General features: G+C 42.0%; 1 protein-coding gene across 1 annotated transcript in view; it reads right to left on the reverse strand.

Moving 5' to 3' along the window:
* Positions 1 to 26,272, reverse strand: part of GALNT9 (polypeptide N-acetylgalactosaminyltransferase 9) — a 274,526-nt gene extending 248,254 nt beyond the window's left edge. The window contains exon 1 of the mRNA XM_055796170.1: positions 26,004 to 26,272. The gene's annotated coding sequence lies outside the window, so the exon portion shown is untranslated. The remainder of the gene's footprint in view (positions 1 to 26,003) is intronic.
* Positions 26,273 to 27,645: the final 1,373 nt, after the last annotated feature.

The following is a 27,645-nucleotide window of genomic DNA, read 5'->3' on the forward strand; positions in this document are numbered from 1 at the left end:
GGGACAGGATTAATTAGAAAACAAAACAGTAATGGGAAAAGCTGTGGGGTTTTTTTTCCCCTGCAATTTTCAGTTCAGTAAGTGGCCACTTATAAAACCTAAACAAAACACTCAAAAAAGCATGGGATGACATCTCCTTGTCTTTCTTTGAGTAATGAACCTATTTTCTTGTTCCTTGAAGATAAGGCAACTTTTGACTATGAGAAATATAGGAGAAAATTTTCTATTAAAGGTATAGGTCAGCTAGAGAACAGAGGCAGAAAATTGCAATACAATGGTGATACAAAGTTGTGGAAGGTAAGTTTTTCAGATGCACTGCTATACTCTCTTTTTCAGTTTCTGGAATTTCAAGGGCAGGTATCAAGAGACAAGTCTCTGATGGGAGTTCATTCATTTCATAGATAAAGGGAATGGGTCACTAGGGAGGGGAAGAAAGAAAGAAAGAAAAAAACTAAACTGAAAGATTTCTGTTCCAGTGCAGGGGTAAGTGAGGATGGGGAGCGAGCAGCCTAGCCAGAAGGCACCAGGAGCTGCTTGTTCAATCTAGTTAGCGTTGAACCTGAAACTTCACATCATGGAGCTTGATGTTCCTCTGAAACCAATGGATACAGAGCAAATTTCTAAGCGTCCCTGCCCTGAATTACCCTAATGTCAAAGCCAAAAATGAACGCTCTGTTCAGCTGGAATTAAGCCAACATTTCACCACTTTCTTCTCCCAGAAAGAAACAAGGAAACAAAAATCCTTCTAAGTGTTTGAAAGGAAATTGTCATCATCTCCAGCTCCCTACATCCACTCTTACTTGGAGTACTTTGCTTAGTTACAGTAAATGTCTAGATCTGGGACACCAGTTCACAAGCATCTCCCACCTGGAGCAGGATGTAATGGGCCCTGACAAGTCTGCTTACACAGAGCAGTGTCTCCTGCAGCACCATTAAAGTAGCACACCCCCTCCCTTCAGAATATATTCAGCTCTACTGACATGAAATATTTAAAAAACAGCACAGTAAACAAATACATATATACCTATAGAAAGGAGGTAAGTACTTTTTATGTGTGTGAGCATACATATACATAAACATACATGCAGAGAGAGCGAGATTCTAAACTACCAGAATAAACTATGCACTGCCAAAAGGCTACTCCCAGTTTAATAATGCTGTCAACTGGAAATGCTTTAAATCCTATACAGGCAGTCTTTCTTGCATTCTTACAGTTGTACTGGGGGGTGGGGGTGGGGATAAAATATGCAGCACTGATGTGAAGAATTGAACTTTTTTTCCATTTTAAATGTTATGACAAAAAGCCACAAACCAAAAAATATCGTATTTTCTATGTTTTATAAAAGCCTCCAGAACCAAACGAATGAGACAACCCTTATCAGAAAGAAAAATAAAAACTTTTTAAATGTTTGCAGCTTCCTTCTCTTTTAGATTGTTCTGATCACGTGTTGGTTTTCTGCTTGTTTTCTAACACAAATGATTGAGATATTGTTTAGGCACATTCTGCTATCAATCATCCTCCTCAGCCATACATCACTGATGCAAGGAAAGATAAACTTTCTGAAGCCAAACAACTTAAAATAATGACGACTGCTAGTTTTCCTGCTTTCTTTCTTTTGCTTTTGCATCTGACAATGACAATATCATAGACAACTGGCTTCTTGTCACCTGAAGAGCCATACTAAGAAAATTCACCTTTTTCAGACTACATGGTACTGGTAGCTATGATGCATGCTTATTTATACTCCTCCTGTTCCTTTCTTTGTATGCAGATGAAATACTGCTAGTCCTTTAGAAACCATTTGTGAATCAAACAGCAAAGGATTTAGTGATGCCCTTGGTCTTCTAAGCAATCACACATAAGCACAGACAACCCTCCTACCCATGCAAATTTAATTTTTGGTATTCTTACCAGGACGTGAGGTGCAGACATTTTCATAAAACTTGTAAGATTAAATCCTTCCTTCCTCCGCAGAAACAAGGGAATAATCTACTGTTAGGGTAAGGGCTGCCCTGTGTACTCATGTCGAGGACATTACTCCATAGTTGTTCCATTCAAGTACTTTATCAACGGTCAAGTTAGAAGTGACAAAATCTCACTATCACATACCTAAAGGTCTCTATTGCCTCCAGTATCACGCCTGTGTTCTTAACCCTGCCAGGAGAATTTAAAAACAATGTGTCACATCACTAAGCTGTTTAAGCAACAGGATTTTATAACACAGGAAGCAAGACTGGGTGACACCAAACCAGAATAAGAGAAGTCTTATTAGTACTGAGCTGAGGAACTGTGCTACAGCATCCCTGTAGCACAAACATCATTTCAATGTGACAGGGTGATGGGGAAGGATTCTTCAATGGTAGCAAAGGAAGAAAATTAAATTCCCTGTCACTCAGCTGTAAGTGGTCTAATGAAGTGACAAGCAGATTTCCCAAAATAAAAGAAATGCATTCCTCTAAGTAAAGACCATTAGATTGAGAATGGAAAGAAGCTTGTGAGCACAAATGCTGAACTGGAATAATCTCCTTTTCTAGCAAAAAAAGTTGCTTTCCCCAGGTACCAAAAGGCTGTGTCTCAGCAGCAGAACTCTCCTAGCCCGAGGGCAAGCACACTGGCAAAGCATGCTCAGCACAGGCTCATCCTGCAGCAGATACTGCTCTGGCTGGCTCAGCTCTGCTGGAGCGTCTCTGGGGAAAGAACACACCTCCCTCCAGGACAATGCAAAACTACCAGTATAAACTCTCACCTTGAATCAAGCTCTTCTCTTCCCAATGGAGAGCTTTTTCCTGGTGGAGAAACTCCAGTAGAACCTCTCCAAATTACTTCCTGAGTTAGGGCAATTAGCACAGTCCAGGACTGACAGTAATGGATCACTTGAGTGTCCTCCAGTCAAGCAAATCCAGCCCGTTAGACTTAATTAAACTGCAAGTAAAAAGCTAGTAGTTTGTTTCATCATCAGAGTGCCCTAGCAGCCCAGAGTTTTGCTTCAAAATGACCTAGCCAGAAACCACAGGCGTTCAAGCGGTCTGTTATTAGAAGTATTTATCACTTAGCCAGATATTTCAGGCACCAGTTCTCAGAAGTCTGTATGACAGGAAAATTAAATCTATAGCAACCTGTCAGGGGTTGGAGAGAGACCTTCAAAGCAGGACTGACTCCAACCTAAAGAAATCTAATGCAATCACTATGCTTCTGTCTCTGCCCCTAAAAGGTTCACCTGGGTCCTTCCCCAGCCCCGCGCTTCCATCTGTTCACACAGCAGTTATGCAGAGGACATTCTCCACACCACCGTGGTTCCTTGCTTACTCACCCCTTCCTCTTTTGAATAGTATAATATGCTGAACCTCTAGCCTCACATAGTTACTGGGGTACACTCTCAGTCTCCCTGAAATGTTATTTATCCCACTCTTCTCCCCTAATGAAAATCAGGAAGGTCATATGCAAATATATAATATACATGATATCATGTAGAACATGTAGCTAATTAGAAAATGTTTAAACTGGTATGTTTGCAACATGTTTTTTTCCCCTAAGAGTGGATGACATATCAAGGATGTTTCTGAGCACATCCATTGACGGCTTTCCTGTGGAGGCCATTGTGAACTCATGAATTTCACTTCCTCCATCCACAGTTTGTCTTACTTTCACTTAGATATACAACTGAATTGGCTCAGTAAGCCACACATGATGATGGGAAGATGCACCAAGGACAAGAGGGTTTGGGGAATTCCTTTTGACATCAAGTAAGGGTGTGTTTTCATTAGTTGTCTTCTTGGAACCAGTCACACATCAGCAGCTCTGTATAAATGAAAACAAACTAAAGTCTCTGCTCTGATCACCTTACAGCATGATTCCAGATAGGCAATGAACACTCCGAATTTATTTACAGTGACAGATATTCCAAATGTTGATGGCTCTCAAAGGTACTTTGCATGGCAGTTGCCCTTTTGTTTTAAAACAAAAATAAGCAAAACTATCACAGCAAGAAGTATCACTTTGGGCCACTTCTAATGCAGTGAATTACACAAGTCTGAATTAAGCTGGAACATATCCCACAAGGATGCATTAATTCTACACACTCCAAACCCAGCAAAGTTGAACAGATTTATCAGGAATAGACAATTCAGAGTGTAAGAGTGATTTAAGATGGTGCACCCAAAGGGGCACATATGCTGAGCCTCTCCTTACCAGGCCAATTTTTTTTCAGCTGAGCCATCACTGACTGTCTCGTATTTCATTACTCTGGAAACCCTGCTTGGAAACAGCACCAAAGGAGAATGCGCAAGAGGATTTCAAGTATTGGGAATATATATATATATATTTTAGTCCCCCCACTGTGGTACAAATAGAAATTAAGAAACATTTTTTACATTTTGAGGTTGAGCAGGGAGCACCATTAAATACCTTGGCACTATTTCCACAGAGTTAATAATTTTCCTGATCTTCCTTCACAGCTCAGGTAACACCCAAAAGGCTGAAGGCCTCCAGCAAATCTAGAAACAGTCAGAAAAATCTCAGTTTTCTCATCTACCTTGATAGCTCCAGGGCAACACTGTTAACAAGGCTGAATGGTTCTGAATCATTTCAACCACAACCTTTGCATGTGGGCCGTTTTGTCATGTCCATCATCAGGGTATTGTTTACATTTAACCTTAGCATTTGCCCTTTCTCAAAACTGAGATAGGTTAGAAAGGATGGATTTGGCTTGCTGTTCACAGCATTTATCGACCTGAAGAGGTTATTATGATAGACTGCAAGTCCACAAGGTCTCTTGCACTCCAGCTCTGATTTCCATAAAGCTATAGATTTTGTAATTACAGCTGCTCTGTATAGGTGCATTTAGCTAATAGTTGCAATGAGCTACCCAATTCAGTCCAGCTGAAAGCAGAGCCCCAGTGAGAAATCTTAGTGTACTGTCTGCTGTGAGCTACTGTTTATCATTTTGCCTTTGTAGAAACACTGAGGGTTTGACTGTGTACAGGAATGAGGTAACTTCATGTTGAAGACCTATAGCTTCAGCTGTACAGCATCATCCATCACCAAAGCTGGTATCTGGGCTGTGTCATATAGATTTAGCCCAAGTATTGTAAGTATCAAGCATCAACCATCATGTAATTTGCATCTCACAAGAGCACTGACAGGGTCCCCAGAGGACCTCACTTTGTAGCTGACGACACTATTCCTCCTCTGACCTAGACCAGATTGGCAGCCTACTGCAAAATAAACTTGGGCTATCCTCATGGCATTGCTGCTATTATCTCAGGAAAGCCCAGCCCTGATGACACTCATCATTCCTACACACCAGAGCAAGGAAGAAGCAGTCTCTTTTCTCCCTCCCATTGAGAAGACCAGTTAAGAAAAAGGGCCCTGACACAATACTATTCTCATAAGAGAGTGTCTGTTTTGTTGACCAGGACTGCCTACCCTTATAATTTTCACCTGTTAGCCAGCCTAAAACATAGCCATGCTGGGTATTGTGTCCACTTTCGTCTCCACATGATGGCCCATGACTAGGGAACTGGCTTATATTTCAGGACCAAGGATGGGCCTGAATGCCCCAAACCATATTTTTCTTTCCCTTATAATGAGATCCATGGGTCTAGCAAGAGATACTAGCTCCACCTAACACATTATCGAGATTTTCTCACATATAGTTACTTAGATAAATCTCCATCCCCAAAAGGCTAAGGCACCGACAGGATGAAATACTAGCCTATACCATGGTTGCTTTTCACAGTATTTTGACTTGTGTCTTTTGGTATTTTTATTTGCTTGTACAAAATACTATAAAACTAGATTGAATTTTCCTGAAAAAAAATCAGAGACCAAAGTATTTCTGTGGAGCATTTTTCACGTGCTGATAAACCTGCACTGGAAAATTTTAAGGTTTCTGGTCACAAGACTTTTTAAAAACCATCAACTATCCTCAGAGGAAAGACACAAATCTCCACTTTTATTTGCTAACTTGATTGGTGCTTTATTTTTCTTTCAAGATTCTGCTGAGTCTGCTTGGCTTATAGCCAAGGGATGCATTTTGCTTCTATTTGCATCAAGTTAAGAATGACCATATTCAAGTTGATGGGGAACAGCCTGGTTGAGAAAGACTATTAAATAAGCCCATTTCCTTAGCAACAATCCCTTTTTCTCCAGCACTTTTAAAACTCCAGTTTTCAGTACCACTCTATGCGGACACAAACATTCTGCCTCTTGACCTTAAGCAGATCAGAGCTCTGTCAACAGTAAGTGTCAAGTTCAGATGGAGTACATTGCTCCGAATCTCACCTTTCTTATAGCCTGCCCTTAAGCTGCCAATGCTTCACATTACAGAAGAGATCACTACCAAGAAGCACCTGTGACATTTAATGTGGATGAACCTTGCCCCAAAGGGCACCTGGACACTTCCAGTACTATATTTGTTATTCAGCCAACCACATCCTTAATTAAGGCCAAGTGATATGTTAATCTTGAACGTAACTGTTAAAAAAAAACAGCTAAAAAACCACCAAAATGATCTCCAAGCAGACAGTGTATCTGGTCAGGATACAAACATTTCTGTGCTCAACACAAAACCTTTGGCAGGAATGAAGACAGTATTCTTTCCCTCCTAGGACAACTAATTAGTGCTCAGAGCTATGTTCAAACATCTTTTCCTAATGCCACAGTCCTGAGCTATTGCTCACACTGAACTTCCCATAAGCCTAAAATTTGTAATGGCTGTTCCATAACTTAACTGAGCAACAGCTAAATACCTTCTCAGAAGGAAAAGAAAAAAAAAAAAAGTGGTCAAAATACAAAGGGATTTAATTAAGAAACAACTCTTCATTTATCAGTATTGCTATGAACATGTAAAACCCCACAAGGAGTTCCTAGTCAAGAGTCTCAGAAATAAGAGGACCAGGGGTTCTCAAACTACGGCCCGCAGGCCAGATAAGGCCCCCAGGGTCCTCAATCCAGCCCCCGGTATTCACAGAACACCCCTCGGCCCCCCCCACCAGGGGCTGGGGGGAGGAAACCAAGCAGTCACAGATGACTGCCTACCACTTCATCCGCGCGTGCCGGCCCCCTGTTTAAAAAGTTTGAGGACCCCTGTTCTACAGGTTTCTGGTGGTTCTGTCCTCATCAGAGCTGAACAGGAGCTGCTCTGACCAACCACTACCCCGTCACCAGGTGATGACAAGGAGGGACCTTATGTAATCAGACATGTCTTCTCTTTAGAGAAGAATTCACATGCCTATCTTTTGATTTAAACCTCTTGTGGATCAGATTCAATTTGGGGTCTGAGGTTTATACACGTTTGTCTTGAGAGCCTGAGGTACAGTTAATCCATTTACACAAGCCTGATTGACTGTTAATTACACCAGTCCAAACAATTGGGAATAACATATTTCAGATCCACAGTAACCATCTTCACATTTGCTAGGTAATAACGTGGCTTGGCATTGTCACCCTAAGAGAATGCCATACTTCTTATGATTTCAGAGAAATTGCTGACAAACTCAAACTTCCATAAAACTGGTTGCAGGACAAGGCACAGAAGTAGAAAAATGAACAGCACTGCCACAATACCACAAATCTTTTATTTGCATCCAGGAGCCACTCTAAAGCAGGTGTTCTGCTGGGCTGCCCCCCTGGATAAGCAACTCACTAATTACCAGATTTGTCTCAGGACTACTGGCACTAATTAACACTGCAGTCTAATTAATCAGAAATTCAAATTCTACTGAAGAGCTTTTATGCAGCTATTTCTGCTAGGTACAATGGAGGAACTTTTTTTGTTGTTGGGTTTGGCTTTTTTGATAGTCTATTTTCCTTTGAACTAGAGGCAAGATTAATAGTCTTGATACAAGTAGAATTGATCACTTTCTTTTAAACAGCTTTTTGTCTTTGTATTTTTTTAAACTAAGATTGCTCTTACCAAACTCAGACACATACCCTTCCCCTTGCCTTGTAGCCTTGTATTTTATTCTTGAAACACAAGTGTGTTTTTTCATATGACAGTAATTAATACATTAACTGCTGCTTGCTATAAATCTTCCCATCTCTAGCCTGTGAGCAGCTTGGGCTTAACAAAGGAGTCATCCTTTAAAGTCAGGGATATCTGCAATTCCCCCAGTGCCAGAACTAAGCTCAGCCCACCCACAAACTCATACTAAACTCAAATCACAACTGTATTCTGATATTTAGCTCAACTACAATTTCTTCGGGATGTGCACGTTTCTTTCACTATGCTGGTAGTGTTTCAAGGACAAACATGGTGTTTGACCAGGCCTTGCAAGAGGCCAGGGCAGAGTGTGCCCCCCAGCTTCTTCAGGAGTCTGAAATACAGTGAAGTGCAGATTCTCAGCTGCTCGGGCACCAGCTATGCATTATTGTCACTAGAGCACTGCTAACACTTTACATGAAATCCTCCCCTTCTCATATATTCTAAATGGACATTTAGCTGCCCACCGTTTTCTCCCCCTTACACATTTGAAACTCTGGTCTCCCATGATGGTAAAAAACAGACTATCATGGGATACTGCATTGCCTCCTGCACCTTCCAGAACCTCTGCTAAAACAAGCAAAAGTGGAAAAACCTATCCCCTCTAGAACATTCTCATATTTCTCTCTGGACAACATTAATTTCACCCACAAGGGAGGGAAGTATCTGGTTCTATTTTTACTAAAGCAATGATTCTTAGTAGAAGTGAATGAATATGAGTACTGGCTACTTTAACTAAAAAATAAACTTTGAAATACATAATAAACCTTAAATGCTATCTGCCTTTAAATAATCCTCCTTCCATACTGTTACTCCTTTACATCTCTGTGCAGGTTTGTCATAATCCTTAGCCCTACAATCTATTATTAAGGTGCTTCATTAGCTATTTGTACTTTGCACTACTTAAATAATTAAAATACAACGAGAACATTACACAAACCTACGCTACAGAGGTTTACAGTAGACATGGCTTTAAGCAATTTCAGCACCGTTCAGTCACACAGTATTTTACCAGTCCAAGACAACACTTTGGTCCCCATCCATCAAGACTTCAAGCCACTGGGAATGTAGTACCATACCTGATTTCATGAAACAGAAGGAGCAGGAGATCATGCCATCAGCGGCTATTTTTGAAAAACCACATTGCATTCAGATCAGCTAAAATCCAGGTAAGCTCCAAGGTAAAGAGCAGTAAAAGAAACCCTCCCACACTGGCTGTTCTGGAAGATCTGTTTCACTGAACGATTTAGCAGCTGAACACAATGGGAGCTACAGGTGTTCAGCACGTCTGAAATATCACACCTGATGCAGCAAGCACAGTGGAGAGAGCAGAGCTGCACTAGCACAAGCTGGGCTTAATCCTGATACTTTTATGAGACAAGATAGACAAAAGTTAATGATTATCTTGCTGGCTTCTGCAAGGCGTAACATGGTAAGTCCTCACTAGCCCTGTATGTAAGAAAACTTTCCCTGATTTAAGAGACTAAAATCAAAATGCATCTAAACAGGCAAAAACTTGCAGAAGGGTTCTCTGTCCCTCACAAACAGGAAACCTCATTGTGCTTGTGTCCCCCCTCCCTTCCCCCACACACCTGGACTGAGAAATGCCAAACCCAGATAAGCTGGAGCAGCTGACCATCATAAGTTCATTCACCAGATGCACATTAACCAAAATGCTTTTAAACTTGTACAATATATTTAATGCAGGTCTTCTACCTCTCTGAAAACCAAGGCATGTTTTCAATCTCCTATTACACATCCATGCATCGCTGCATATGTTTTCCAGAGTTTTTGTATGGAAGGAAAAGAGACTTTGCAATCACCCTGCTGATTATACCTACAGCTGGAGAAAATTAGGGAAAGCCAGATGGTGTCTCACCAATTGTTCTGCAGCTGGCCACAATGAAAGCAGCTGGGGGAGACAAACACTCCCACCACACTCACCACAGAGAACTGCACAAAACAGAAATGCATCTCCTCCTAGCAAAACTCCAATTCATTATTCAGAAAAATACAGAGTTGAGGCAAAGTTGTTTCATGCAACTGCCAGGGAAGAAAAAGGGAAAAAGAAAAAAACAAAAACCAAAATAGATGAAGAAAAAAAAAAGGACCTAGAAGTTCAGTTGCATCGTCAAACCAGTGCAGCAAGACCTAAATTAATGTGGTTGATTCCCAAGACCTGGGAGTGAGGGATGTCCTTTGGCTGCAGCCGTGGTAGCCATGTGTGCTCCTTGTGATGCTTCTTCACATTTGCATCTGCAAGCTTGATTTCCTACCATCGCCTGAACTGCTAAGATTTTACTCCCCCTAGGCAACACTCCATTGAGAACAGTTGCAGCTTTAAGGCTCAGAAGCTGAACTATGTATTTTTGAGCAAACCCACGTTAGTACATGCTGGCTGGCAAAAGGAACCATTCATCAACAAAGAAGTGAAATGATATCATAGGCTACAATGGAACACTGCTCTACTGAAGTGCTTAACTAAAATCCAGGTCTTTGATTTCATTTTACATGACACATCCAGACCTGTCTTTGAATGTTACAGACACCTCAAGCTTCAGTCAGCCATCCTCCTACCTGAACTAACCAAAAAAAAAAAAAATCTGTATCTAAAGCTTTCCATAATTCTCAAGCACCTGCTGACTATGAGGTGGGAACTGTCATTTTGATGATTTCACAGATGATTTGGAATGGCAGTTCCTTAAAGGGTCACTGACTTGTGTCTCTGCACCTTTAGCTTCATTACATCCAAGGGCTCTTCAGTTGCTGAATCCATTCCCAGAGCACTTTCCATCACATCTTTAGCCAGTCATGTCTTTTAGTCTTGCAACTCTAAGCTGATAGTCCCATAGCCCTAGATAAATAGTGCTTCCAGACTCAGTACCTTTTTTTTCCAGAGTTGTGATGGCAAGCATGCACTCTAAAATGTCTACAACAGCTGTGCACATCTTATTATTTCCCCCAGCCTCACTTCAGCAGGTTCTCTTAAACTGCTCATGAACACTCAGAAGCATTTACACACCTGCTGGACCTCCACTGTGCTCAGTGGGTCAAATAATTGGTTGGGATCCATCACAAAAAGTGGGGCAAAAAACCCAAAACATAATTTCAGTCTGTGGCAGGCTAAAAGCCACCAGCATTCTTCCAGAATGACAATACAACACTAAATGACGCCTCTTGTCTTTGTTAGAAATTGCAAAATATTGTAAATGAAGCCGAAATGCTCATTTTCTTGAGCAGGAAAAATAGAGCAATCCCCAGAGATGTGGTGACAAACTATCACAGTTCATCCATCACTCTGCATGATCAGGCTTTTGTTCTTTTCTGACAGTCCATCTTTTCAATGTACCAGCATACTGCATTTTTTTTTCCAGCCAAGTACCATGCAGTACTGCTACAGAGCCTTAAAACAGCTTCTCCATTTCATCCCAGAGGTTTCACCATTTAAATGACAAGGAAAGGGATTCTTTTGCATGCAGATTAGCCAGCTACAACCTGTACAGCTAGATAGCATGAGACTGAGGATAGCATAATGACCAGCATTCACAGTTCTTCACAGATCAGCTTTTCAAGCAGAGGCAACCTCCTTGCTTGTGGATCTGACCCCAGAAAGAGGGAACATACACAGTTTATTGGGGAAAGACCAATGTGTTCATTGTAGCTACATAAAAGGCTTTTTAGTCCATAGCTTGAAGAATATTCCCTCCCAACTCAGCTTACCTTGACATTAAACTCAGAGGTCCTGGTAAGTAAGTACCTAATAAGAATAATATTTTGCCATTGAAAAGTACATGATGAGGAAAATTTTCTACCACTGCAGAAAAAATTAGTACACCACCCCCACCCCCATACTTGTCCACCATTAGGCACATCTGTTTTGAAGGTGGATTTTTCCAGTATGTTAGCACCAGAGAGGACCATACGTTAGTCTCCATTTATTCAACAAGTTCAAATCTATAATGTGCTCAGTGTTTTCACTAAATGAGTATCAAGTGTATAACTGTGTGGGCTTAGCTAGATGAGAGGAAGAGAAATAGGTCAAACTTGTGCTTTTAAGAATATCATGTTTCCATTTCTTTTTAATTAATATTGCTGAACTATACACCTCTGTAACAAACTTGGAAGGACAAAAATATGGCCCCATAAACTTCTCCCTCTAAGCTTACCACACTTGAATGTAGATACCAGTAATGATCAAGAGAGAAAAATGGAGATATATATATATATTTATCTCTATAAAAATTTCATGCAAGAAACCTAAAACACACTGAACTCATGTCTTTCTGCAGATGGTGATTCACTCATTACATCTACAAACATTTTCAGATACTGAAGTGGAACAACGTATGTGTGTGGGTATGGGATAACTGGAAGACTAAGGTGATAGATAACTTGAAATGTTAAGATACTATATTAAGAATGTATATTTATGACCAGAGCTGAAAAGAGTTCCAAATTTTTCAAAAAAAAAAAAAAAAGACTATGTTTTGTCTGTATTTGATTGATTTTCCTATAAATGCAATGTTTGGTAAGCTGAAGGGGCAATAAACTTATTTCCTAACCAGCTCCCTTAGGCCAGAAGTGCAGTGCCTGTAGTCCTTCTGCCCAGGGGGATCTCCTCGAGGCAGCCAGTATGTCTGCGTACAGCTGATAGCTTAACCACCTGCTGCTGGATCTTGCAAGCTTTAGCAACTCCTCAGTACACACTGGAAAGGTAGGTACACACATACGTTGTGTACACATAGAACGATTTATTCTTTTTAAAATACAGATATATGCCTATCTATCTAGACATATATAATAAGTAAATAAAGTACCAGAAAAGAAATCCAGACTAAACTGGTACTGGGACTGCATTGCTGCTACTCTGGCCTCTGCTTTCAGCGTACAGCTTCCATACCCTCAGAGCACTCCCAGCCCACGCTATACACATATATATATGTATATATATGTCGTGCCATATCAACCAACTCCACATGGATCAGCTCCTCATCTGGTGCAAACTGGCACTGCTCCAACGACTTAATCAGAATTTTGCTAATTAGCACCAGCACACAACTGATGGCTTTCTGCCTGAGGACATGTGAACATTTTTCCTGCCTGCTGGCCTGTGAAAGCTTTTGCTAGTATGGGATGATCTTTTCTGATGTGGTAGAAACACAGTTGTGTGTTGTGTTTCCATTTCTGGAAAGAACTTCAGCAACTGCTTGCTGCACCGATGAGACAGGCTTTAGCAAGCTGCGGTCTGGGAAGACCCAGCAATGTCAAGCAGGACACTGTGACCACACAGGTTAACTGTTAAAGTGTGCTTCTGCCACACTGCCAGAGGAAACGAGCTCTCCTCATCAACAGCACATAGCTGTGCTGAGCCAAGCAGTCCCCTCATTGCAGTGAAACCCCAGCATATGTGCAAAGTAATTAACAGCTACCATTTAACTCCAGAAACTAAATGAACAGGGGCAGAGCTAGAGAACATTAGCACCAAGAAACAATGGGCTGGTTCTAAGGAGGAACAAAGCGCAGCACTTCCCTGTCTGCACTCAGGTCTGTATACACAAAGGGCCATGTGGAAAAAAATACAACTCTCTCCTACCACCCCAGCAGTATTTATTATTGATATTTCTAGCAAAGAGCACCTGTATAGCGCAACAGAGATGGAGTCCAACTGTGCTACACACAGACTCTGCCTCCAAAAGCATAACACATAAATACACCATAATGACAGATGAAGCACTTGTCAGTGAGGCATGGCCAGATTAAGTGATGTGACCATGGTTACACAGACAGCCAAAGGATGCTGAGAATCCCTGTTACAGTCCCCTTTGTCTCCCACACTGGTAAACTCAGAATGCATTCCCAGATGGAGATAGGCAATAAAAACAGAATCAATACTGCCAGGGATCTTAGGCTTAAGAGGAGTCACTCTGACTTGCCTTGATACTAATGATAGCATGTAGAAAAGATCATCAATTTTATTGAGTGAAAGTTTCATTAGATATAAAGAAGCTGAGCAATAATGGGCATGAAATTAACAGAATAAAAGCAGTACAGGATCATATAAAATTACAGACCAATTTCTCTCCAATAAAAGATGACATTCAGAGAATGGTAAAAGCACTTCCATTAATTAATTAAAAGTGTTTGATCAAATCACCTCTTTCAGATAGATTCAAGTTTGTAGTTGCAACTATACTGTTGTTAAGAACTGAGGCAGTGGAAAGCACAGCACAGTTCTTTCAGCTGACCTGAAAATACAGGGCTCCCATTCCCATCTCAGTGCTGCCAAATGTTAAACAGACCCTAGAAGCAAAGAGCTCAGCAGTTAATGTGGTACAATTTACAGTAGGAGCTTCACCCATGTAAAATACAGCTGTGTCACAAATGTCAGTTGCATGCATTTCATCCAGAAGATGCAGAAGTTACGCTGACTTCCAAAGCTGTAACTCAGCAGAAGAGCTGGAGCAGCAAGCATATTTTATTATGAGAGGCTGCAGGCTTTTTATTTATCCAGTTTGTGCACCAGGCAGGTGCTGGAAGGAAGATGCAATCTTTCCCCCAGGCTTGCATACATGGGCAATTATGTGTTTAAACACCTCGCTTTCAGAGAGAGCATGGAGTCTCACTGAAGAATTGCAATTCAACACTGCAGGAAGCCAGCACAAGCCAAGGAAGGATGTTGTGGAAGTACAGGATAGCACCATGATTCTCAACCTTTTCCAAACGGCCCTTTCTTATTCAACTGAAAACCAGTACCAATCCAGTGTTACATTTAATAACTAGATAAGGCTATCAGCAAGAAGCCCTGCGCTAACAGGATGTTAATCACCCCATCTTGAAGCAAGCACAAAGTGCTTAGAGAGTAAACATGATCGGAAGGGACATATAAAGGGCTGCTTTTTGCATTTGCTTTATGGGGAATCTCCTCAGAGCTTTTGATCCAGATGGAAACCAGTAGGGGCAACAGGGGATGCAAAGGTATCTGTTATCTACAGTTGCACACATACCTGACCTTGACCTAAAGTGTTCAGGTACTGGGTTGGATGCTCTGATTTGTGGACTATTTTAATTTACAGATTGCCATTATCCTCAAGGGGCTACTCTTGAATCCAGGAGTGACTACTGCTCGAGGGAATCAGCAGAGGCAGGTATTATTAGCTGCAGGTAGTTGGAAGACACCTTAGGATTCCCTTATAGTGAACTCTATAATCATGAAGCCTAATTTATGGGAGCTCTGCAGAACAAACTGCACTTTAGGAAGACTGTTCTGGTGCTTCTTTTCTGAAGCACTTGGTGGCATTGCAGCAGAACCCTACAGAAAATACAAAGGGAAAGACAGAAGCGGTTACTGTATAAAGATCAGGCCATGCTCTGGCCACTTCCTCAACATTAACTGCAGAAGTGCCTGCAGTGAGTTCTTCCTTGTTGCACAGCCATCTTAAAAATATGAGCATGCATCATGACAATGTGACTTTGGCAAGGAGAAGAACTGCCAATTAACGTGTCTTTACAGGAGCCCTTTCGCCTCACCAGGGCATTTTGCTTGTAGAGTTAACTTTCTATTTGCAGCTTCCAAATGAAAGTTGTTAGTTGTGTAAATACTGTTGGCCCCATGGGAATTGTCCCTCCAACCCTTGTTCCAAACAGCAGAGAAGCTGGAAAATCTGACAGACAAACTGAATTCTTTGTAGGCTCCCTCTGAAATGCTTCTGGAAATTATAGTCCAGAGCATCCTTCTAGGCTTTCATTTTCCTTCCTTCCTGAATCTGCAGGCAGCACATGCTCAGCAGCTGTGTCCCTACCTTCCTTCTAGCGCATCAGGAAATGCCAGCCCCTGGAAATACACATCTTTGAACTCCAGTACAACTGGTGTAAAATTCCACATGATATGCAAATATCTGAGTGCTTGGGTTTTGGTGTGGTTGCAATTTAAATCTCATGAGCTGCAAGATCACCTGGGGGTTCTAAAATGACTTGTTTACAGGTGAGAAAAAGGTTCATTTAGTTTCTGGCAGTTTCTACTCTAGAGTTGGGTAGCATCTGTGAAAGGCAGCCATTTGGTTTTGATTAATGAGAAAGGTTTGCCGAACACAGATGGAACAAACCCAAACCCACTGTGAGCTGGGTTTACCCATATCCAACAGTCAAACACACAGCATACAAGGTCAGGGAACTGGCCTCACAGCAAGACATGGGCACATTTAGGCATTTGCATGAGACACAGTCCAAAGGGACTTGCAGTCAGCAACCCAACTACCATAGACCCTTTAAGACCATAAGGACAGGCCAAATATCTAGAAGAATTAAGTCACCCATTATTATGGGAGGACTTTGTCATAGGCCTGTTTTAATTGGGGTGATGCTATTTCAGCGTCAATTTATGCCAATAATCATTGGTCCAAGAACACTACAATGGTATAGCCCATTTACAGAAATTCTCAACCAAAATGTTGCTCCATCATTGCTGGTTCTGGAGCTACCTTGTCTTCACTGTTCCCTACAGATGTATGGTTACACTAGTTCCCCACCTTCCAGGTGTGCTGACACAGTGGGCCCTAATGAGCTCAGTGCTATTGTATCCAGTTAGGCAAGGTAGACCCCACTTATGGCTTTGGGTTATTAAGGCAAGTAACACCCAGCACTTCCCCTGCTGTTAAGAGTTATAGTCGTGTAAGGGCTGTAACTTCCATATCGAGCACTGGCTTTCACTTAAGACAGAGATATACTAATGACAGCTAGACATATATTGAAATCCAGCTGGTTTGGGGGCTATAAAGTGGCTTCCTACCAATGCTCTTCCTTGGTCTCCCCACTTTCTCATGTTTTCCAGTTCGTTCTTCTTCTGCCTAAAAAGTATTGCTTGCATTTCCTTTTAAAAATCCACTCGATGCATTAGTTTTTCTATCTTCTTGCATCTCTGTTTCTTAGTTTTAGTTCCTACACTCTGTTTCTAACTTGCTCCCACACAGCTTCAGCTCCATCCACCTTCCCCATCCAGAATTTTACATTTCAATCATGTCCTCTCCTAATCTCCTGTCTTCTAATGAATTCAAGCTTAATTTTCTTAACCTCTCCACACAGCTCTAAACCATTGAGACCTTTTATCCTACTAGTTACTCCCTCCTGCACCTTTTCTAATTCTTCAATATGCTTTCTGTAATAAGAACAAACCGCTAGAGGTAAAAGCCTCTTTTCTGGCAAGTGGAAAGAGATTTATTAGAAAGAACAGGAGAATGCTAATAGCAGCCCCATTTCCTCTCTGTGAGGTCAGACACCCATTTGCAACCTGGGTAGATCCTTAAGAATCAATGCTGCAGCAGTGACAAAATGGGAGCAGCTGACCTGTAGGGGATTCAGTCTGCTTCCTCATCTACTCATGCTGTACAGACTGCAGACGCTTCTCATCCAGGTAACAGAACAGTAAAAATCTGATGCTCACTTCAATAAATATTTCATTTAAAGGAATCTCAGCACTTTTGCACAGTGCAGTTACCTTACGGGCTGGAGCAGAACAAGTTCCTTTCAACAGTTTTACCAGTCTGCTTCTATCTTGACCTAGAGAGATGGGGTCAAGCATTTCATTCTAAGAGCATGTCTATCAGCCTCCTCAACTATTTCCTGGCAGTACAATACCACTACAAATTCACAAGAGAGCTCGATCTAAAGACAGAAAGGATAAGCATCTTTGCATCCTGGATGCCACCTGTAGAGAGGTCTAAAGGTTTACTCATCCCTAAAATAACCGCCCCAAGCAAACCCCCTAGACTGTCCTAGTGTAGTTACTGCATTATCACCCTTACTGGGTGAAAAACAAAGCAGTTCGCAGAAACTCCTTAAGCACTTACTCAGACATCCTCAACCCACCAAGTTAAGAGAATATGGAGATGTTGAGCATTTTCCTCTTCATCTTCAGTAACCCGGGGACACATGCCATAGTAATATGCTGCCAGTTGTCATCATATTCTGTCTGTTAATCCTCAAAGTAGAGATACCGCTGCTTCTCCTATAGAGTAGAAATGCCTCTAACCTCTAGAAAAAAAGGCTGAAACATGTCTGAATAACTTTGACTCTTCTGTTTTACCACAGCACTTAAGTTCAGCTCCTAATTCTAACTCATAACTTGTAAAGGCCTAAAGTAGACCAGCAATGCTAAATTGTTAACAAACTTAGAATTCAAATCTGGATCTGATCTTTACTGCTTTCTGTAGAAAGGTTTGGAGCAGTTTGAAGCTCTGTGAAAAACATTTGCAGCAACAGTAAGCCATGTTGTAAAGCTATTTTTTTTAATTATGATATGGTGATGTTATAAACAGAGAAAATACAGTAACTATTTTAAATCATTAGAAGATCTTTCTTTTCTTTCATCCTTGCTTCCAACTGTTGCATGTTTGATCCCAAAACTTCAGTCAGGTCTGCCAAAGATCATGAATTTTTCCTGGCAATTGTGCATTTGCCAATTCAGCCAATGATTTATGCCCCACTAGTAAAATACAATTCAGTATAAGGGAAAATTGGGGTGAATGGAGCTCTGCTGAAAAAGACCTAAATTCATATTCCCACTTAGAAATAGTAGTATACCGTCCACTACTAGAATTGCTGGGGCTTTAGGAATTAGAATGCTTGTTTTGAGGCTACTCAAAAGGCATAGATGGTTTATATGGAGTAAAGACAGTGCCCACAGTTGTGGGAGCTGCTTTCAGAGTCTTCCCCCTCTTCTGTTCATTAGGACAGCAAGCCAGAGTGAGCAGGCTGCTGAGGACAAGAGCAGAATTAAACTTGAAAATACAACCCTGCAGGAACATTGGGGGTGGGGTGGATTGTTTTCAATTTAACCCACCCTTTGAAAAAGTTTGGCATTTCTTCTACCAAGCAATGAACAGTCCCAACTGTATTTTCAGCAGCTTCCTTTGGTGAAGCACATTCCCTGTTATAACACAAGGATGTGAAATAAAACTTTAGGGATTCCTCCCAGAGTAATTGAACCCATTACATTTCATGAGATTTCTACATTTCATTTAGCCTGAAATAAAACAAATACTGTGTGTCTTTCCTGAGTCTATTGAAAAACCAAACGTACCTTTAACTGAGCTGCAAAAATGAGTCTCTTATAACTAAATCATACTTAACAAACTATAGCAGTGATACAAGTTAATTGCAGTTATCTGGAGGACGGCAGAGTTATCGTGAGTCACTCTGTAATTAGGAACAGAGCGTGATTTCTAACGGTTACCAAAGCTATTGGTAAGAAATTGGAAGAAATTGGAAGAAATTCTTACTGTGAAATGATGAGCCGTTGCCTGTTACACTCTGATACATTGTGGCCATACCCCAGTTACACTACTGCCATTAATATCTGCTCCAACAACATTTAGTAGAATGACTCTGCCATTCACTGTGCTATGAAGATGGGCCCTGTTCAAAAAGTTCATGGTGTGAGAAAGTATAGCCTGAAACATGACAGGCAGATATCATTGACACAGGGAAGAGAGGAATGAGCAGCACTTGTTAGCATATACCCCATTTACATTCAGACTGAATAGTTAACCAGAGACTAAAGTAACAGGATCCTCCTGCCAGCTACATCCCTCTCACACATCCTGATGAGACAGGAAATACGGCACATCATGTCTCCGATGTTGAGATGCCTATGGTCAAACATACGGAAAAAAGAGAAAAGCAGCACAGATTTAAAGGCTGAGAAAGAACTTCAGCAGTAAGTTACTGGCTACAGGTCATCAGAGACATGGTTAAGTTCCAGGTGTAGAAAAGGGGAGAACTGCAGCCTGTAAGATGATAAATGCAAACCAGAAAATCACAAATGTCTCGAGAGCGAGAGGTGAAAAACTGGATAAGGAGAAGGCAGAGGCTCTGACACCTTTAGAGACAGGATAAGGAAGGAGAACAAAATAAAAGCTGAGATTTTCTTTTTACTAAAAGAATGGGACTCTGTGGAAGCTTCTCTGGACTTTCGTCCAGAGAAGGATCAGGAATGCCCTGAAGCACTTATGCATTGAGAAGGGTTTGGATGATTGCAGTTACTTCATACTAAGGAAGAGCAATGTGTGTTGCCCAAGAATGCCAAGAAATTCACAGTGCCCCTTCACAGACTTCAAGTGCCAAGCTGCAATCATTTGTATATAAAAATGGAGAAAAGTAGAAATATTTAATCAGGTTTCACTGGGCAAACCTCTCAAGAAAAGTATCAGGAGCGTCTACTGTCTGCTCAGTATAGTCCCACAGTTTCTTCAGAACCTCCTAGTGCTGTCTGCCTGCAATTTCTCTTGGGTAAGACAGTAACTGCTGTTAAAAGGCCTCATCAGTGTAGGGGTGCTAACAGTCCCTGGAAGATTTAAGGCTGCATTTCAATAACAGCCCACAAAGCATTCAGTGAAACTTCTTCATTAAGCTGCTTTATGATAAATCAGTGCTAAACTGTAATTGCAATTTGCTTTTCAAGAACACCCATTTCTCAGAAGTCTATAAAAGTTCAGGATAAACATCAGCTAAGCCAAAATTTGCACTTCAACCCCTTTGTTTTTCGGATTTGAATTATCCCCTATTACCTTCCTTATATACCTCTGACATTTATGAGATCTACAGCCAATGTGTTCTGTGCCTGTTGGCAGGAGCACAGCATTATTCACACTACCAGATACCACTTTCTATAATAACTCAGAGTGAGGGGAAGGTGCAAGCAAGGGAACTTGCCCGAACTATCTGCAAAGAAAAATAATGTATTTTCGTCTTCTGTGGTACAAAAAAAAAAAAGTGAGGTTTTTTCAACACACATCTAAAAAGGGAGTTTTGAAGCTTTGAGAGACAAATGTCTCATTTTAAGATCTATACCCTCTGAGGGTATGGAGGACAATCTCAAGAGGCATGAAGGGGAGAGAAACAAAAAAAAAAAAAAAAAAGAAGAAGAAAGAAAAGAAGAATGAATAATGATAGTCAGCTCTTTCTGTCCAAATCTGTCACTTGGTATCACGGCTAGACATACCTCCCCTGTGCTTCTGGGATCACAACTCATTAACCTGAGGTTCGTGTATGCCTAAGGTAATCAGTGTTTTGCAGAGGGTCCATAGAGTACACAGCACAGATTACCATTTTAAGAAAGGAGCCATTTGGAAGCCTATTTCTGAAACAGATGCGAACCGTCTTTCCCAAGGCTCACAACACAATGTCCTGGCATCTCCTTTTTCACCAAACAGATGTCCCCAGGAACAGTCTCCCAGTGGTACTGGCTGCAAAGTAGACCTGGGCAGATACATCACTGATTCAGCCTCTGCCAACAGGGTCTTGTAGATTCCCTGGTAGAAATGAGGGATCACCTGCCCTTGGGACTAGTTTCAGTAACGGCCAAATCTTGATATAGCTGCGCCAGTGCAAATCTCTGGAACAGACATCTGGGCCATTTACCCAGCATGAAAACAGGGAGTGCTACCCTGGTGGAAAACTGCAGCTTACAAAAGATAAGCACAGCTAACATGGGTAGTTGAAAAATGAGAGCTGGATGGTAGACTCCCATTTCAGAAAAGACTCTCAGGGGAACACTGAAGTGGAAAAACCATATGCCCTTCCTTCGTATCAAATTCTTGCCACTCTTGAGTGTCAGAAAAGGGAGCTGCTCAGGTTAGTACAATGTATAACTCTTGCATCAACAGTATAGTATTTTAGAATTGTAAATATAACTGCAGTGCATGTGAAGATAATGACATCAAAAAGTGACACTGAAAAAAAGGGTGGTTAATTGGCTCTAGATGGCATTTACAGAGAGCAGCTAATCAATATGCCAGATAATCAACACAAGGCAAATTTCACCACTGTCGTTACTACATTCATTATCAGTGGCAATTTTCTCACTTTGGACAACGGAACTTACTTTTGCCAGTGTCACCTCCCAGTTCTACTGTACTTAGAGATTAGTACTGTGAACTTTATGTTTCCAAAATACTAACCATATGCTTCATGCTTTTCTGTCCATTTTTTCCCTTCTCCATTTGTGCCTTAACAAACTTTCTAGAAAAAGTCCACTGACGCTTTAAGGTTATTCTCAGTGCATACCAGACAGTCCTTTCTGCAGATATTTGTCATTTAAATATGTAATTCTCATTTTCAACTTTTAATTGTAAGAACTTTGCAGCAACAACAATTTTCAGGATACATGATTGCAAAGAAGATCACAGAATCATAGAACAGTTTGGGTTGGAAGGGACCTTAAATATCATCTAGTTCCAACCCCCTGCCCTGGGCAGGGACACCTTCCACTAACCCAGGCTGCTCAAACTTCCATCCGTCCTGGCTTTGAACACTGCCAGGGATGAGGCATCCACAAATTCTCTGGGCAACCTGTGCTAGCATCTTGCCACCCTCACAGTAAAGAATTTCTTCATAATATCTAATCTAAATCTACCTTCTTTCAGTTTAAAATTGACTGCTACTATACTGCAAATAAATTATAGTCAACCCAGTTAGCCGTTTCTAGAAAAACTTGATTTCTATCTTTATTAGCTCCACTACCTGCTTATAAAAGGGAAAAAAAATAATTCTACTTAGGAAAAAAAAGGAGGTTGGGGGGGTGGGAAAGTTTTCCCTTTGGCACTGAATTTCTGACCATTAGAAAAATAAGTGTTGCAGAAATGATCTGTGCCATGCAGAGTATTTTAATGTAATGGGCATCCTCTAATTTGTACTGCGGGCACTTTAATCTCTAGGATGTTAAAAGCTAAATTGCATAGTAAGATAGCAGAAGCTAGGAGATCACAGAAGAGTCTAAGACCTGTTTAGTTTTTTTCTACCACAATGGAGCAGCATTTTTCACTCCTGCTCAGTATTTGTCATCCATTAAATCTGCTTAGGAGGTTAGTCCGGCAGTTCATACATACTCCATCTGGCTTCACAGAATCCTGCATCCCTCAGTGTCTAGTAAAGCCAAGGAAATGGAACAGCGAATAAACTGTGTTGCCTCAAACAGCACAGAAACACAAGTAATGATGTTACATCCATTTGAGTTTACCCTCTGCAGTGCAATGTAAAAGGGGAATGAGTGGTTTATGATGCAAAAATTGAAATGATGTATTTGTAGTTCCCGTGTAACAGCTCAAAGACACTTTTACCTTTACTGAGGAATTATAATCCCCTCGCGTACCAATCTCAGGGCAGCTCATTGAGAATTCTTTTTTAGCATTTGGCCCTGTATTCAGCAAGGCTGCATAAGCCAAACAGTGGGGAACATGCTGCCAAGGGGGTAACGAATAGGCCATACTGTATTTTAATTATGGAGAAGAGAACAAGGTATTGTGACAGATGATGGCAGGTTGCATTGATGGTTTCTTTGATGGAAGCCTGTCTCAGTGAATGAAGTGTCTTTCAGTACAGCAAAAATAATGAGCTCCCTAGTGTAGGCTCAGCTATTTTTAAGAAACCATTTTCTTTCTGCTCCACAGTTATCAGCCAAGCTACACCAATCCTTTCAAACACAGCTCAGGGTAAAAAAAAAGCATAGCTGGAAATGCACGGCAGTCCAGCCTATCATTATGGATAATGAAACAAACTGTGCCGAGTAGCACTTAACTCTCTGATTTAGAAATCCCACAATTTGATCAACAAGGCCCTTTACTGACTATGCAGCCGTGCAGTCACAGGCAGCACAGATTTCAAATGCAGACAGGATTCACCCCCTGGCATCATCTTCATTAACGGTCCAATTCACCCGGTACTTTCTCTTGAATGTTGCCACCCTGAGCCCCTGCCACAGCACCTGGCTCCATCAGGGCACCTTCACAGACTCTTTACGCTCTGGATTTTTGTGCTGGGTTCCTGAATCCTGTCGCCACAGCTCAGCTTTCCGCCCCAGTTACAGCCTTCTCACAGCTTATTTAGGACTGCCCTTCTATCCAGGGATCATCAGGCCCTCCTGGCTGTGATTCCTTTAGAAAAACTTTACAAGAAGGCTCTCAACAGATCCTGTTTCCCCCTGGCCTATCTTAAACCATGCAACAGGACATCAAGTATTTTATGTAACATACAGCATCGTGTATTCACAGCTACATTTCCCACAGATGCCAGTGCTAAGGAGATACAATTTTTGGTTACTTTTAGCTAGGAGAGTTGAGCATTTGTTGTCCTAAAAATCAGATTTCTTCATCGATAGGCCAAATATAACCCAGAGCAAAGGTGACTGTGTTGTATGCTAGCAGAAAACAAACTAATGCCAATGCCAGGGCAAGTGTTTCTAAACAACTGGCAAATTTATAAGCAGACAGGAGGAGGAATAATTAAGCACTGAAATGAATACTGACCATAATAAAACAGGCTAATAAAATGAACATCTTCTAATTATGAGAAGAACCTAATTTCTGGTAATAGTATAGCCTTCATTAACCACTACAAAGAAAATGCAGTGGTAAATTAAAACAAATGTGAAAGTTGGAAATCAGAAGTAATATTTTCCTGGAGAAAATAGGAGGGTTTTCCCCCATTCCAAACCCTTAAATATAATGGATACCCTAAAATTATTCTGAGCCTAGTTCTCCTCTGGAATGAATCAGCATTGTTGCAGTAACTTCAAAAGCAGGAGAAGTACAAGCTAGACACCTGATGCTGAAACTTAAGGGGGGAGGAGGTGGGAAGGTCTTCTCTACTATCATTCATCTTTCATGAGCCGTCTCCGATTCCTGCAAATTTATTCATTATTTGAAAGTATTTCCCAACTAGTCAGCATGAATCATTTCCAGACTTTGGGCAGTTCACTAAAATGTCCATTTCAGCAGCATGCAATTTGAGATACGCAGTTTTGTAGCACATTTCTGCTTCTGCTTTGCCACCGGAAATGTTTCAGCAGGGATATAATGACAAGGAGACAGGCAGCGCACATCCAGCACAAGCTGTTATATTTCAGGAAGTGGGGAACATTCTTCAGGGAAACCAGACACAAAGATTAATTACTTCTACCCTGCAAGCATCCTCAAATAGCATAAGCAAATTATTCATCAGTGTAATTGAGAGGGATGTGGTGAATTCAGTTGCACCTTTCAGTCAAAGTTGGAACCCGTTTTCTTCAAAGTTCTGGCCTTGGTACATGAATGACTGAGTACAGCTCCATTAGCCTGAATTATAATAAAAAGTAAGATTAGATTATAAAACTAATTCTTAATTAACTATAAATCTCTCTCACAATTCTCTACTTCTAATGTACATGAAGTCTACAAAGACATGGCCAAATAGCTATGCCCAAGCCATGCTTGCACGACCTGTGTCCACCTGCAGGACAGCAGCTCTACATCCCCCTGGGAGAGTAACTCCAGTTAAAGCCTGGACACAGAGTGGTAGTTCTCTCCTCCCTGCACAGAAACCAGGAGCCCACAAAAGTCATCAGAATTAACTGTATTTCCCATGAGTCAAACCTTGTTCATGTATTTCAAAAAAAGGAAAAAAGGAAGGAGACTGTGTCTGCCTTCAACTGCCACTCACCAAAGACGTATGCATTTATTTATTTGAAGGAAAATCTCCTATAGCCCCTGCCCTCTACAGATTATCCTATAGACCGTATCTCTGAAATTGCTTAGCCTGAATCTTTCTAACCAAGTCAGCCTTAGGCATCATTTATGGAAAATAATTAAAATTTAGAGAAAGAACCAAATATCTCTAACAGAGGTATTAGGTAGCCTCAGCTCCATGTAGTGGCATTCGTAACTACTGTAACTTTAAAAAGAGCATTGTTCCTTTAACCACAGCCTGGGCACCTCAGGAATCATGCGCATCCTGCTGCATTTTGGCACAAAATCCTTTCCAAACAGTAAAGAAATCACCAGGATCTCTTTGCTGGTCAACATTTGGTCCAACCTCAGTTTTAATGACTAAGTCTGTGAGGGCATGCTACATTACACATCCAGTATTTCTTGTAAATACCTCTTCTCACATACTTTGTGTAGGGTAAGAATTTCATCATCCATGACAGAGACTGAAGCCCATGAACAAATCCAGCATCACCTGAATTCTTTCGCTCAGTTAAGACCATTCACCTACCTGACGATCCAAGCCACTCAAGCTTGATGGATTGCAATCCCCACCACAGGCAGAACGGGATTTACTTCAAGTACAACCAGGACTCAAGCACGTCAAAGAACCGCCACAGGATGCTGAGCAGTATCGACAGCTGATGTCTTCGTGCCTGTCATTTCTGACACGGTGCAGGCATCGGTCAGAGCTGGCAGCATCCCAGTGCTGCAGGGGAGAGACTTCGACAAATCAGCCTGGACTGTCTCGAATTAGAGTGGACTGATTCTTTCTCTATGGTCCTGAGGACAACATAAGAAATTCAGGCTGTACATCCTGAAATAGAATTGGAAGTAAATATGAAATGGGTTCCCAGGGGACCAAGTAGCTTACACACTTGGACTTAGCACTTTTTTCCAGCTGACACATGCAAATAGTGCCTGATGCTGAGTGCAGGTAAAAGTTTCTTCAGTATTCAAAGATCCCTTGGTTGCTGTTAAAAAGCCTAATCCAAAGCCTCCTCCCTCAAAGCCAGCAACTGCCCGCCATTCGAGCACTTTACTCACTTCCAGTGGATCAGGGTGCCGGACTCCACAGGGTCATTTCAGGATCTGCCACTGGAAGGTGCTTCTCTTGGCACTGGGTAACCACTCCATTGGCCCTCACGAGGCAGATCCCTGCCGCCCTGCCCCGGCGGTGGAGTGCAGCGCAGCGGCCTGGGAGAAGGCCCTCCTTTCGCCCGCACGGACCCATCCCTTCTCCTCACTAGCACCAGCGCTGCAGCGAGCCGTGGCTTTCCCCTTGAGAGGGCTGCCATGGTTAGCGTGCTCGGAGGACTAAACTCCAAACATAATTAACTGCATAAATGCTAAATAAGTCTATAAATGGCGCTGGCTGCTGGTGCCCCGGCAGTGGCTGCAGGGCTGCCCCCCTGAGGCGGCGCTGGTTCTGGCCGGTTCCAGCCGGTTCCAGCCTCCCGCACGGCTCCCTTGAGGTGGCGCCGGTTGCAGACGGTTCCCGCCGCTCGCGCGGCCCCGCTGAGGCGGCGCAGGTTCCCGCCAGTTCCCGCCGCAGGGCAGAGCTGAGCCCCGCCGGGAGGCTGCGGGCACCTCGGGGAAAGCACGCTCAGGAATGGGCGAAACCCGCACAGCGTGAGGAAAACAGTGTGAGGAACGGCCCTGCGAGCACCCGGCGGGCAGCGGGAGGGGCGCTGCAGAGCCCCCTGCAGCCACCATAGAGAGAAACATGGTGGCGCAGGGGAAGGGGCGGCAAAGAGGAGCTGCTGGGGGGCTGGCCACAGCCCCCATTCCCTGTCCTCCTCTGCTGCGGGGGGAGACAGAGCAGCTGGGAGCACAGGTGAGCCTAGGAAAAAGGAAGGGTGGGAGGGAGGTGGTGTTTTAATTTATTTGTTTTCCACTAGCAAAACCTATTGTAATTGGCAGTAAATTAATTTTCTCCAAGTTGAGTTTTGTCCATGACAGTAACTCTCTTTTGAATCGACCCACCAGCTTCTTTATCTTATTTTCTTCCCCATCCTTCCATCCTGCTGAAGAGTGAAAGAACAGCTGAGTGTGCAGCTGGCCAAGGTCAACCCACCACAAGAATATATCAAAATCTACTGCTTATTCTTATTTATTGCAGATAACGGATTTTAGATGGTGAAGGTTTTCTG

The sequence above is a fragment of the Falco peregrinus genome, chromosome 2 (assembly GCF_023634155.1).
Source record: "Falco peregrinus isolate bFalPer1 chromosome 2, bFalPer1.pri, whole genome shotgun sequence".
In the NCBI taxonomy this organism is placed as follows: domain Eukaryota; kingdom Metazoa; phylum Chordata; class Aves; order Falconiformes; family Falconidae; genus Falco; species Falco peregrinus.